The sequence below is a fragment of the Protopterus annectens genome, chromosome 10.part0 (genome assembly GCF_019279795.1).
Source record: "Protopterus annectens isolate FY-2018-M chromosome 10.part0, PAN1.0, whole genome shotgun sequence".
Lineage (NCBI taxonomy): Eukaryota > Metazoa > Chordata > Ceratodontiformes > Protopteridae > Protopterus > Protopterus annectens.
The window spans coordinates 1,011,357,216-1,011,369,796 of NC_056744.1; positions in this window are offsets into that span (position 1 = coordinate 1,011,357,216).

Below are 12,581 nucleotides of genomic sequence, written 5' to 3' on the forward strand. Positions count from 1 at the left end.
TCTACAGATGAGAAGTTAAAATTAGTTCCCATCTGTTTGAGGTGGTGGTAGCTTAAGTGGATATAAAAGATCCCAAAGTACTTACTGAAAATAGTAGGGGCCCTTCACGTGTTTACAAAAATAACTCTTACAAATTATTTACATATTTACAAATATTTACATATGTGCAAACACATATTTATAATTTCCTATACAGTCATGCTAAATTTTCATCCTTATTACCCCCCCCACTCTTTTTTCCATAAATACCATCTGATTTTCCTTAAGATTGTTGGTGAAATCCATTTACCATTAAACATGAATTCATTTATTCTTTCATTCCATATAACCCATATACCATAAAATAACTTTTTATCTATTATTTTAATATATTCTTTACTTCTGTTCTTATAATATCCATATTTAATCATATCCATGTTTATTTTATCCACTTCTTTTATATCTTCAAAAAAATCTTCTTTACATAGTTTCCCCCATACCTTTTTTTACTCTTTACATTTCAAAAACACGTCTCATAGTTTCTTCTTGATGATGTAAACATATTCTATCACTTTCCTTTTTATATGGCATATTTCCTTTTACTGGCAATTTATCTATTACCAGTCTCCACAAAAAGTATTGACATTTTACTTTCTGATTACACCATTTGCTTCTTAATTTTATAGCTTTAATTTTTTCATCTGTTGGATTTTCCCATGATTTTACATAGTAATGTTTTATCATTCCATTCTTATACCATACTTTTCTATCTTTTTCTATATCATTAATTTTATTTTCCTCAAAAATGTTTTTCTTCATAACATTTTATTTTCTCATTTATACACTCTTTTCTCTTTTATTTTACTTTACTGTACCCAACAATTTATCATACTAATATGTATGCAGTTTTACTACTAATCTCTCATGTTTTTATTTATCCTCTTTAACACTTTGTACAAATTTAATGAAGCAGTGTATACCACTGGGTTAATTAACCCTAGACCTCCTTCTTCTATATTTACATACAAAACGTCTCTTTTTACAGGGTTTAATCTAGAACCCCATATAAATGAAAAATGATCTGCAATAATTCATTTTCAAATACTTTCAGCAACATAAATATACTTGATAGGAATGTTATTTTTCCCATCAGTACTGAATTTGTTAACTAACCTTTTATTCTGAATGCTAATTTATATGTTCTCCAGAAAATACATGTTTGTTTTATTTCTTATATACTGTTTTACCCATTGAATTCTACTTGCATCTTTATTCCCAAATTTTATACCTAACATAGAAATTTCATTCATTGTAAAATATATACTCCAATTTGTACTACATGACATAAACTTTTACTTTTCTCTTTATTTAAAGCCATCCATATCATCTCTAAACACTCATTTGTGCAAATTATTACTTATTTTATCCAAATTTCATTTTTTTGCAATTATTATGTCATCTGCATATGTTAACATAACTGGAATGCTTAATTATTTAGGTGTTATATACCCCACCTCCTTCATTTTGTAATTTATTTCACATGCTATCACATTCGTAACTAATGCAACGCATATACAACTCATTGGATGTCCCTGTCTTACACCACTCTTCATATGTACCTCTTGGCTTAACCAGCCATTTGCAAGTATTTTTAATTTATTATTACTATATACTGACATGTTTCCTAATTTTCTCACTTATATTATATTCTTTCATTATTACCCATATAAGATCTCATGTTCAGATGTGTCAAATGCCGTATTAAGCTCTCCTATCATGATTTTCATTTCTTCTTTTCTGTTCATATAATCCACAATTTCTCTAACTAGCATTATTAATTCTTGACAGCCCTTCCCCATTATACTATATATGCCATCTTCCATAATATTTCCCATTTTAGTTTCAAATCTCTTTTGTATTATTTTCATAAAGATCTTATATTATTTGTATATAGTTTTTAATTTTTTCCTATCTTCCTTCTTTCATATGAATTTAAGTATTCCACTATATAATTCTTTATATATAAGACCTTAATTTAACCATTCATTCAAAATGTTTAAAAAGATATATTACTTGTCCTTCTACTTTATCTAGCTCATTTTAAAAAATCACCTTTTCCAAGTCTTTGTTATAATTTTCTGTTAACTTTTTTACTTTCCATATTTTTCACTACCTTCTTTTTCTTTAATCATTTCTTGTACATATTGTACTACACTATTCATAATCGTTTCCTGCATTCTTTCTATTTTTCCTTTTACATGTTTTATTTCTCTCATTATACTACCATCTTCCTTTAGAAGAAGAAGGAAGGCAGGAGTGTGGCACTGAATTGAGAGACTTGGCGATAGTTAACACAATACCCCAACCCCATGTAGAAAAAAGGGAAAAGGGGGCTGATGATGATGATGATGACTACCATCTTCCTTTACTAATTTGCTTAAGTACCTTGATACTTCTCCTTTTCCTTATAAAATATATTTGTTTATATAACAATTCTTGTATTTTTTCTTGATTTCTTTTGTGTAATTCTTTATCATCTAATGCATCATTATATATTCTTTTATGGTTTTCTTTCTTTACTTTTCTCACGTCATATTGCCACTGTAAAAATATATATATTTTTAATATTTTTCCTTAAATATCACCCACCATTCAGACCAGTTTTTATAAAATGTACTCATAGTAATATGATCTTTCCATAACTGTATTACCAATCTCTTCCCTTCTTCATTCCATGCTTTCTCATTTATCCTTTTTATTCCTTTGCCTATGTTAATATATTCCTTGTTTTCTTTTATCTCTAGCCATATTTCAAGATTATCAGAAAGTCCTATTTCAACTACCTCCCCTTTTCCTATAATTAAACCGTGTGATACTATAAAATAATCTATTTCAGTACTATATATACCGCTTTGGTAAATCCATGAATTTGTGTCCCAAAATTTTAACTTACCACATCTTATAACTTCTAACATTTCTCTTATGTTGTTTCCTTTCTTTTTATACTTGCCTGTTAAATCACAAACACAGACTGTTAATATAATATTTATATTTGTCACTACATACTCTAAAATCTAATGAAATAAGCTTTCCCTTTCTTTGCAATTAGTATAAGCATACAATGTTATAATTCTATAGAACTGCTCTTTCCATTTTAAATGTACAGTGGTTAATCTCCCCAGTTTTGCTAAAGTTACCTCCAATGTTTTTACTCTATTTCTACAGAATACAGCTATTCTGAAACATCTCTCATTTCCCAAATTCCAGATTATCTTTTCTTCTCATAGTTTCTCTGTTTGTAATCTTCCTTCATTTGTTAAAAATCTTGTGTCTTCTAATACAATTACATCTACATTACAAGTATTACACCACTCCAGAATTCCCATTCTTCTTACTATATTCTTAATACTCGTCACATTTACAGAAAGTACTATAAAATTGTCATTTTACTTTTCTTTAGATTAATGGTTTTATAAATTCTTAGCAAATTATTGGGCAAGCTTTCCCAATAGGCCATTCCAAGTCCAACCAGTTTCCTTCCCAAAGGTGAGAATCAAACACTGTACTTCATGTCTGCGAATGAAACACCTTAATCATTGTACCAAGCCCAAGTCTTTAGCTGTATATATTCTTTTTCATCCAATTCATTTCTTTTTTTCTTTTGCACTTATCCCTTAACATTTTCCTTTTCTGTCATTTACCCTTTTACCAGTAGAATTATTTTTCCGTTTTACTACCTCCCAGTTTATGTCTCCTTCATCACTTATTTCAGAACCTTCTTCTGTGTCCGCTTTATTATTTTTTCTCATCCAATTTTTCTTCAATTTCTACTACTTCAAAAATGTCGTCTTTGATAATTTCTTTCTCTTTCTTTTTCTTTTTCCTTACTATTATTTTCATTTTTGCAATCCATCCATAAATGCCCGCTTTTGTTACATTTCTGAAATTTCAATTCACATTTTTTGCATTATGCCCCATTTCCCCACAAATATAACATTTTCTTGTTCCACAGTTACTTATCAAATGTCCTTCTTTTCCACAAAAAACAACATGTTTTGAGCTTTTTTCCCCAGTATTTTATGTAACCCCTATTCCCCTCCAATTTATCATGCCTGGTATGTGTGTCATTTTTTTTCTGTTTCTTTTTTAACACAATATTACAACCCAGCCACCAGTCCATAAACCCCCTTATGTCAAAAACTTTTGCAATGTCCAGTACTTTTGAACATAAAGCTTTCAAATGTCCTTTCAAAGTCTCTCTTTCAACCTCTGTTTGAAATTGTTCACTAATCTTCATTTTTCTTTCCCTGTTAAATGTTTTTATAACATAAAAATTCCATAGGTAACAGTCTTTCTTTTTTTTTCATATTCTCCAAGAAAATTTGCCATTGAAAAAACATTCTGAAATATGTCACAAATTGTAAATGCTCTTACTCATGTGCTTTTACACCCAAAAGAGCTATTAGATTGCCCCGCACTTCATATCTGTCCATTCGTTTGTCTTCTTTACATACCTTACTATGTATTTCTGTTTTTAATTTTCTTCTGCCTTCTTTTCTACTACTTCATATTTGCTTACTTTTACTTTCTCTGCATATGTTTTCTTTTCCATCTCACCATTATTTTTCAGGATTGTCTTTGTATCCTCCTTTTGTATTTGCTCCATAATCCCCACCCCCCCCAGGAAACATCTCCTTCATTTTCTGATTTACCCCACCATTTCTGTAAGTAAATCATTCCACAGCCCTCCCGACTGAAGGGCTGTAATTATACATCCATCATTTGCTGAGTCATTTCCATCAAACAGGTTTCTTTGAAACATTTCCTCAAAATCCTGCACACATTCTTCATTCTCGATATTTGCTTTCTACTTCAATTCTTTCAATACTCCATTATCTCCTTCTCTCCATCTGCCTTGCTGTTTCTCTGGGCCGCCTCTGTACCTGGAATGGAAATAGGAAGTGCTCCTCCAAAATAGGTCCCACTCCAAACAATGACAAGTAGGGGAAGTTCCCTGATGTAATGGCCAAATTTCCCCTTGTAGAAGAAATACTACCTTGGGTATCCCCTGAAAAAAGGCCTTTAACCCAGAGGGGCTAACCTGGTCAACAAAAGGTGTCACATCACATGTGCATTCAGGTCGTTGTACCATAGGTATACATAAAACACAGTTGTTGTGCACATGGGTGTAAATGACCTGAGATAGACTATATAAAGAGAGATATGATAGCTCTCTCAGAATATGTGTCCAATGCAGCATTCTACCATCGCAAAGAATGATGCCACAATGTGAACAAAAGATTATTGACTTCAACACTAGGCTTAGCTTCTGGTTTCATTTAAAGGGTATACAATATCTATTTCCTTTGGAGGAGATGGTAAACAGCCAAATCATATTTGCCAGGGATAGCATGGACCTTTCCCTTCAAGGCTTTTGTATATCCTTGTTCCTCCCATAGTGCCTTTTTCAAGTATCATCAGTCTTTTACAGCTACCAACATAACAAAATGAACCTATACCCCAGGGATCACTGCAGTGGCTCTGCTGGACAGAGGCATAGGGAACTAATGGCTCTGTTGGACAGAGGCACAGGGAACAAACCTAAGGGGGTGACGAAAGCCAGCACATTCTGGCTAGCCTTACAGATGCCCTCGGGCAGATAGCCTAGTATTTACCTATGAACTTACCTATGAACCTAAAACAGAATCCAGATAACATAAATTTACTGCTGCTCAATGTTATCTGCCTTAACAAAAAATAAATGCACTCCCTACAATCACTCCTTACAATGGAAAAAAATAAATAAATAAATATATATATATATATATATATATATATATATATATGGTCTATATTACATGATCGAATGCTTAGGTGAGCGAACACCTAAACATCAACCACATACTATCGAACTCCACAACAGTGAATGCTGCCAGGAAATGCACATTTTGGCCACCAAAAAAAAAAAAAGTTTAAATCCAAACTAAGTGGGGGGGGGCTTTGCCCCCCACACCCCCTCTAACTAAATATACCAAGTCCAAGATCACTCTACAGTGGAGAAAATGGCAAAACACAGTGAATGGCCAAGGGAAACCTTTCCCTGCGTTAATTCATCCGTTCGCTGTTTTTTGCCTTCGATATTTAGTGGTCACTGTTTAGGTGTTCGCTCACCTAAGCATTCAATCACGTAATATAGATCCTATAGATATATATATATATATATATATATATATATATATATATATATATATATATATATATATGTGTGTGTGTGTGTGTGTGTGTGTGTGTGTGTGTGCTGATGACAAATGAAAGCACTCTGTCATTGTTGGAGAGTTACAGTGACTACCACATGTTCAGGTCCATCTCACTAGATGAAAAAATTAAAGGCAGCAGTGTCTCCAGATTTGTTAGACATGATAGAGCCTTAGGACCTACAACTCCACTACATCCAACTTACTATCAGCCAAACCCCTTTTCATATCATAACTAACTATAGGACTCCTTCTATGCCCCCATCAACCCGTACCATCTATTTATTTAGTATGGAGCCCCTGTGCATTAAACCAAACACTATTCTCCTGAGAGACTTATAAATCCTCAAACTTATATGCCCATAAATGAACCAGTTAGCCTACACCCCAATTAGGGGTGATAAAATCCTGGACATTGTCCTTACCAATATGGGGCAACTCCACTCCAATCCAAATGCAACTTCCTCCTTGGTCAAAGTGAACCACTAAATAGTAACATTTACCTTAAGACTGAAGCAGGAAGCATCATCCAGTACCTCTGAATTCAGAGATTATGCTAATCTGCTAAAACTGAATGATAACCCAGATATATTCAAAATCCACTTCACTTTGATGAGCCCATTGCTTATACAGAATCCATAACAGCAGAATTTTATGCACATGTAAATAGCTGCATAATTATATCTGTCATCCCTCCAAAGTAAATACAACACCAAATCTGAATATAAACCCCTGTGGCAGAACCCAGATATATACAGGCTCAATCAATTCACAAATATCCAGAGAAAAAAAATGCTGGTAGCACACAGCGGGTACATTAGCAAAAGTACGTTTAATATAATAGAACCCAGAGAAATTGGAATTGTAGACACTACTGGATTAATGAATATGATAAAAGTGAATAATTAGTTAGAAGGTTCATTCAGTTTCTAGATGTAGGTAGGGCTTGTATAGTGGTTGAATTAAAGAGGTACTGCTGCAGTGTTTACCATGACTGAAGTATTATGTGGGATCGTTGGTGTGAGGATTGTTCGTTTTTACTGATTGCTGTTTATCAGTACTGTGTGGGATCATTGGTGTGGATGGGGAGTGTTCCTTTTGATTGATTACTGTATATACCCCTGCTTCTGCTTCTGCTTGGGGATACTTTGTTTGAATCTATTCTACAGTTTGTATTTATTTGTCCTGACATTCTTGGATGTTCGTCCTTTCAAACTTAATTTTCTGTTAGCACAAGGAAAATTAAATCAGGGTCTGTTCCAGTATTCTTCTCAAAGACCTTTTATGGTTTCAAGAGAACCTTTAAAAACTGAAACAGACCTTATTTTTTCTTTTGATTCTGGTTTGTGAGAATTAGGATCTAGAGGTCATAGTGCAAGATTTTTAGATCATTTATAAATTTCAGGGGGGTGTTGTGGTAAACAGATTTCAGGTATTAGGCTCAGGAGAGGTACTGAAAGATTCAATCATGACTTTTTTTCCTTTTGTGGTTAAGGATTTGTGGTCTTCTCATAAATCGATGTACTTTTCTTAACCTGACTGATGTTCATGATGGATTGTGTTTCAGTAAAAATAGAAGTAGTTGCATATTCAAAAAGAGAAGCATTTCAAAGTCTACTCTTGAGTATGCTAGGATATATTTTTTATTTGGTGTTAGTTATTGATTTTCAGGGGTCTACTTCAGTTTAGTCAAACTGCCAAATCATCGATTACCTGTTTGCCGACCCCATTTTGTCTTAGTTACACTTCAGCGAACATACTTTTCATTGAAATGTTTCCCAGGGATAATCAATGGTAGGCCACCATCTGGACTTTGCCCTTTTTCCCACTATAGAGTTAGGGGGATGGAGGGAGCAGCCCCCTCCACATGTGTAGGTTTTAAATTTTACTAGTTTTTGACATCGCTAAGCTGGTCTACCGTTGGTTATCTCTGGGAAACGTTTCACTGGAAAGTTAATTTGCTGAAGTGTAGTTTCAACAAAAAGGGGTTAACAAATAGGTATTCAGCTATTACTTATTTCGACTAACTGATATAGACCCAATTTTTAGGCCTGTAAGGCTGTTGAGTGTTCTCTTTATCTGACTAATGCTCAGAAGGTAAAGACTACTAAATACACACACCTATGTGGTACTGGGCAGGAGGGAGGTGGTTTCTACCTAGTTGGCTATGTCTGTTAAAGTGAGGTGATTGTCCATGCTTGAATTGTGTGATCAGAATGGACGTTGGTTAACTCAGCAACAGCATATTGTGGTTTTTCTCTTTACATATTCCTTTCAAAGACTTATACTGGCACTGTCAATACTTTTTGTAGTACTTTGGGAAGGGTGATTTATTTTGCCATAGTAGTTGTGCAAGTTGTTGCAGCTGCTCTTAACTTAGATCAACAGAATGTGGTTTGCGGGATGTTGTGTACTTCTGGATTATTCTAAGTCTGTAACAGAGAGACAAAGAAACTTTCTTTTCTGTCTATACTAAATGAATGACATTGCTATGGTATTTCTATTTTAAGAGTGCTACTTACAGTTATATGGGTTTATTTGGAAGAAAGATAATTGGTGTCAGTTAACAAACTGGCATCCTACAGCATTGTGTAGTTTATAGGTTCATAGGTTCATAGGTTCATAGGTTCATACTAGGCTATCTGCCCAAGGGCATTTATAAGCCTAGCCCATAGTTATGTGGCTTTCGCCACCCCTTCAGTTTGAATAAAACTATGCCTATTATTTTGCTGTGCCTCTGTCAAGCAGTGAAACTGAAGTAATCCCTGGGGTATATCTGCGATCTCCCATCCATTGGTCAAGATTCCTCTTGAACAAGGCCAGCGAGGTGCTCTGCCTCACATGTACTGGTATTTTGTTCCACAGCATAGGGAGTCTTTGGGTGATGAATCTGTCCCTCCAGCACGTTCTATTAATAACCGTGTCAAGGTTTAAGTCTCCCGCCCTTGTGGTTCTGAGGGATCTAGATTTTTTGAGGTGAAGCATATTCATCAACTCTGGGTTTGACATGGCCTTATATGTCAGGCACAGGTCACCTCTGAGCAAGCGCTATGAGACTGAATAGAGCTGGAGTTCTTTCAGTCGGGCAGCATAAGACATATTTTTGAGACCCTTTATCCTTTTGGTGAGGAACTTTTGGGGCCTTTCAAGCTGCAGCAGGTGTTGGGTCAGATACATTCCGAACGGGGCATTGTACTCAATCATAGGTCTAATGAGTGATGAGTACAGGGGGACGATGACCTCCCTTGATCTAGATGTGAATCCCTTCATGATCAGGTGGGCAATATAGAAGGTTTTCCTAACTACTTTAGCAACATGAGTGTCAAACGAAAGGTTACTGTCAACCTGGGTCCCCAGATCCCTGATGTCTTCTTCTGAGCTTTGTGGATTGCCACCTATATGGTAGCTAGGGGTAACCTTGTTTTTCCCGAAGGGTATGACTATGCATTTCTTGGCGTTTAACTTTAGGCCATGGCTCTGGCACCAGTTATCCGTTTCTGTGAGGCCCTTCTGAAGGATATCTGTGTCAGATGTGTTTTCGACTATGGCGCCCAGTTTGCAGTCATCTGCAAACTTTGTCAGCCATAACCCTCCTGTGTTTGCTTGTACTTCAGAAAAGTAGATGCCGAACAAGAGTGGACCCAGGACTGAGCCCTGTGGGACACCACTTGTGACAGGCTTTGAGTCTGACATGGCTCCAGCAACTCTGACCCTGTGGGTTCTGTCACTTAGCCAGTTTGCAACCCATCTTGTGATGTATGGGTTTACATTCAAGCTGATGAGTTTTTCGATGATACCTGAGTGGGGTATTGTGTCGAAGGCCTTTGCCAGGTCGAGGTAGGCTGTATGGACTGCCGTTTTATCATCAATGGCCTTGGTGACTGTCTCGAAAAAGCCAACCAAGTTTAAGAGGCATGATCTGCCTTTGACAAAGCCAAACTGGGTTGGATCCAAAGTCTGCAAGTTCCCTATGTCTTTATTTATGAGTTCCATTATGATCCTCTCCATGGCTTTGCAGATAAGGCTTGTCAAGCTAATGGGGCGGTAATTTCCAGGGTCGGTGGGGGCACCGCCCTTGTGAAGTGGGACCACAGTGCGTGCGCCACTCCTTGGGTACGTATCCTGAGGTGAGGCTAAGATTAAACAGCTGTCCTAACTGTGGGTTTAATTCCTCGTTGAGTTCATGGAGCACACAGCCAGGGACACCATCCGGTCCCATGGATGCTGTGTTTTTTGCCTTTGTGAGAGCAGTTCTCACCTGGGCGTTGGAGATGTTTGGGGGGCTACAATCCTCTGGTATAGATATCTCTCCTTTTGGGGGGGGGGAGTTTGCACTGAACCTGTCAGCCAGTATGTTGGCAATGTGTGTAGGTTCAGTAATCTTCATGTCATTTTGAACTAATTCTGAGCATATCTGGGAGTTTCCTCCTAGGTTCCTAGCATAGCTAAAGAAGGCCTTATGATTGTCTTTTGAGTCCTTGGCGATTTTTCTCTCAAAATTAGCCTTGGATGATTTTATGAGAGCTCTTAGTTTTTTACTTATAATGATCAAAGGTGTCTTACCTTTCAAGGATTTTGCTCTATCTTGTAGTAGCTTCCTCCTTTTGTTGTAGAGCTTGTTTATGGCTGGGGTCCACCAGACTGGACGCTTGCCTTTGGTACAGAGAGTCTTAGTTTTGTTTGGGATTGCCTGATCCATGCAGTCCTGTAGGTGCTGGTAGAAGGCATTTGTAAGTGATTCAGCGGTTTGAGTAATGTTTACCACTGGCTCAGGGGCCTTAAAGGAGACCACACTAGTTTTAGAAGTGTGAAGTCGGCTTTTGAGAAGTTTTTCACTGTGGTCTTTTTTATTTCAGGTGGGGGCGGGATGAGGACCTCCAGCGAGATTAGTTTATGATCTGATCTCACCAGTGAGGGGTATACTTCCGGTGTTGAACATTTTGATCCCATGTTCGTGATGATGAGATCAAGTATGTTTTCTCCTCTAGTGGGGATGGTGACTAGTTGTTCCATGGCATTTGAGTTTATGAACTCCAGGAATCTTTGGGTCAGAGTGTTTGGGCTTGAGTAGTGTTCCCAGTCTATATTAGGGTAGTTGAAGTCACCTAGTATGATGGTGTTTGGAGATACATTTATCCCCTCCAATGTTTTCAGGAAGGCCATGTGAGGTTCCTGAGTTTGAGAGGGTTAACACCATAGTTGATAACAAACCCCTTACTCAAATAATAAAGACCAATATAACCTTTAAGCAGTCCAAATACCTCTCTTACCTAACCCTTTATCCAACTACCTCACTACTTTCAGGAGATATCCATCCTAACCCTGGCCCCTCCATCTCTACCAATGTAGATAAATCCATACTATTCACCTCTCTAAACTCCCAAAGCATAGTTAACAAAGTACCCAACCTTCATGCTTGGCTTACACATAATAAACCTGACATATTATCTATCTCTGAAACTTGGTTAAAATCTCATATAAAGGATCAGGAGATTATACCACCAAATTACTCAATCATCAGAAAAGACAGACCCCAAAAAAAAGGAGGTGGGGTTGCCTTACTATACTCAGCCTCCTTGTCAGTCACCTTACAACAAACCCATCCCCATTTTTAACAATGCTGAACTACTCCTGTCACTACTCCAAGTCAATAAATTCAAGCAAATATGTATAGCCTCCCTTTACATTCCCCCTGGTGACAATATTACCACTCTTGAGAATATTATTTGCTGGCTCTCCACCAACATTAACAATGAAATCATAATTTTGGGTGACACCAATATCAATTGGTCTTCCATTCACTCTCCCTCAAGCCCTCTCAATATCAACCTTTATAGCTTCTCACAACTAATCAATGACATTACTCGCCCCTCTAAAACTCTCCCTAAAGGTAGTATTCTAGATTGGATTCTAGTATCCCACCCTCATTACTTCCTTGTTAGTGGTACCCTTCCACACTCCCTTAGTGACCACCTTCCTATCTTCACTTATCGACTACAAGCGCCTATACATAGAACTCACAACTACATTACTACCCGCAATCATAAAAACTTCAACCCAGTAGCTTTCTCTGACTCTCTTAAATTAGTTGACTGGAACATCCTGCATGCTTTACCTCTAGATAATGCCGTGGCCTATTTCAACACAACCTTCCTGAATCTTCTAGACTACCATGCTCCCATCAGGACCAAAAGAATAAAACTAAAAACCACCCCCTGGCTAACCAAAGACACACTAACAGCCATGCGCCATAGAGATAAGGCCTGGAGACTTTTCCATAAAAACAAAACCCCACTCACCCATAATGAATTTAAAACACTTAGAAACAGAGTAAAAAGGCTTGTTATT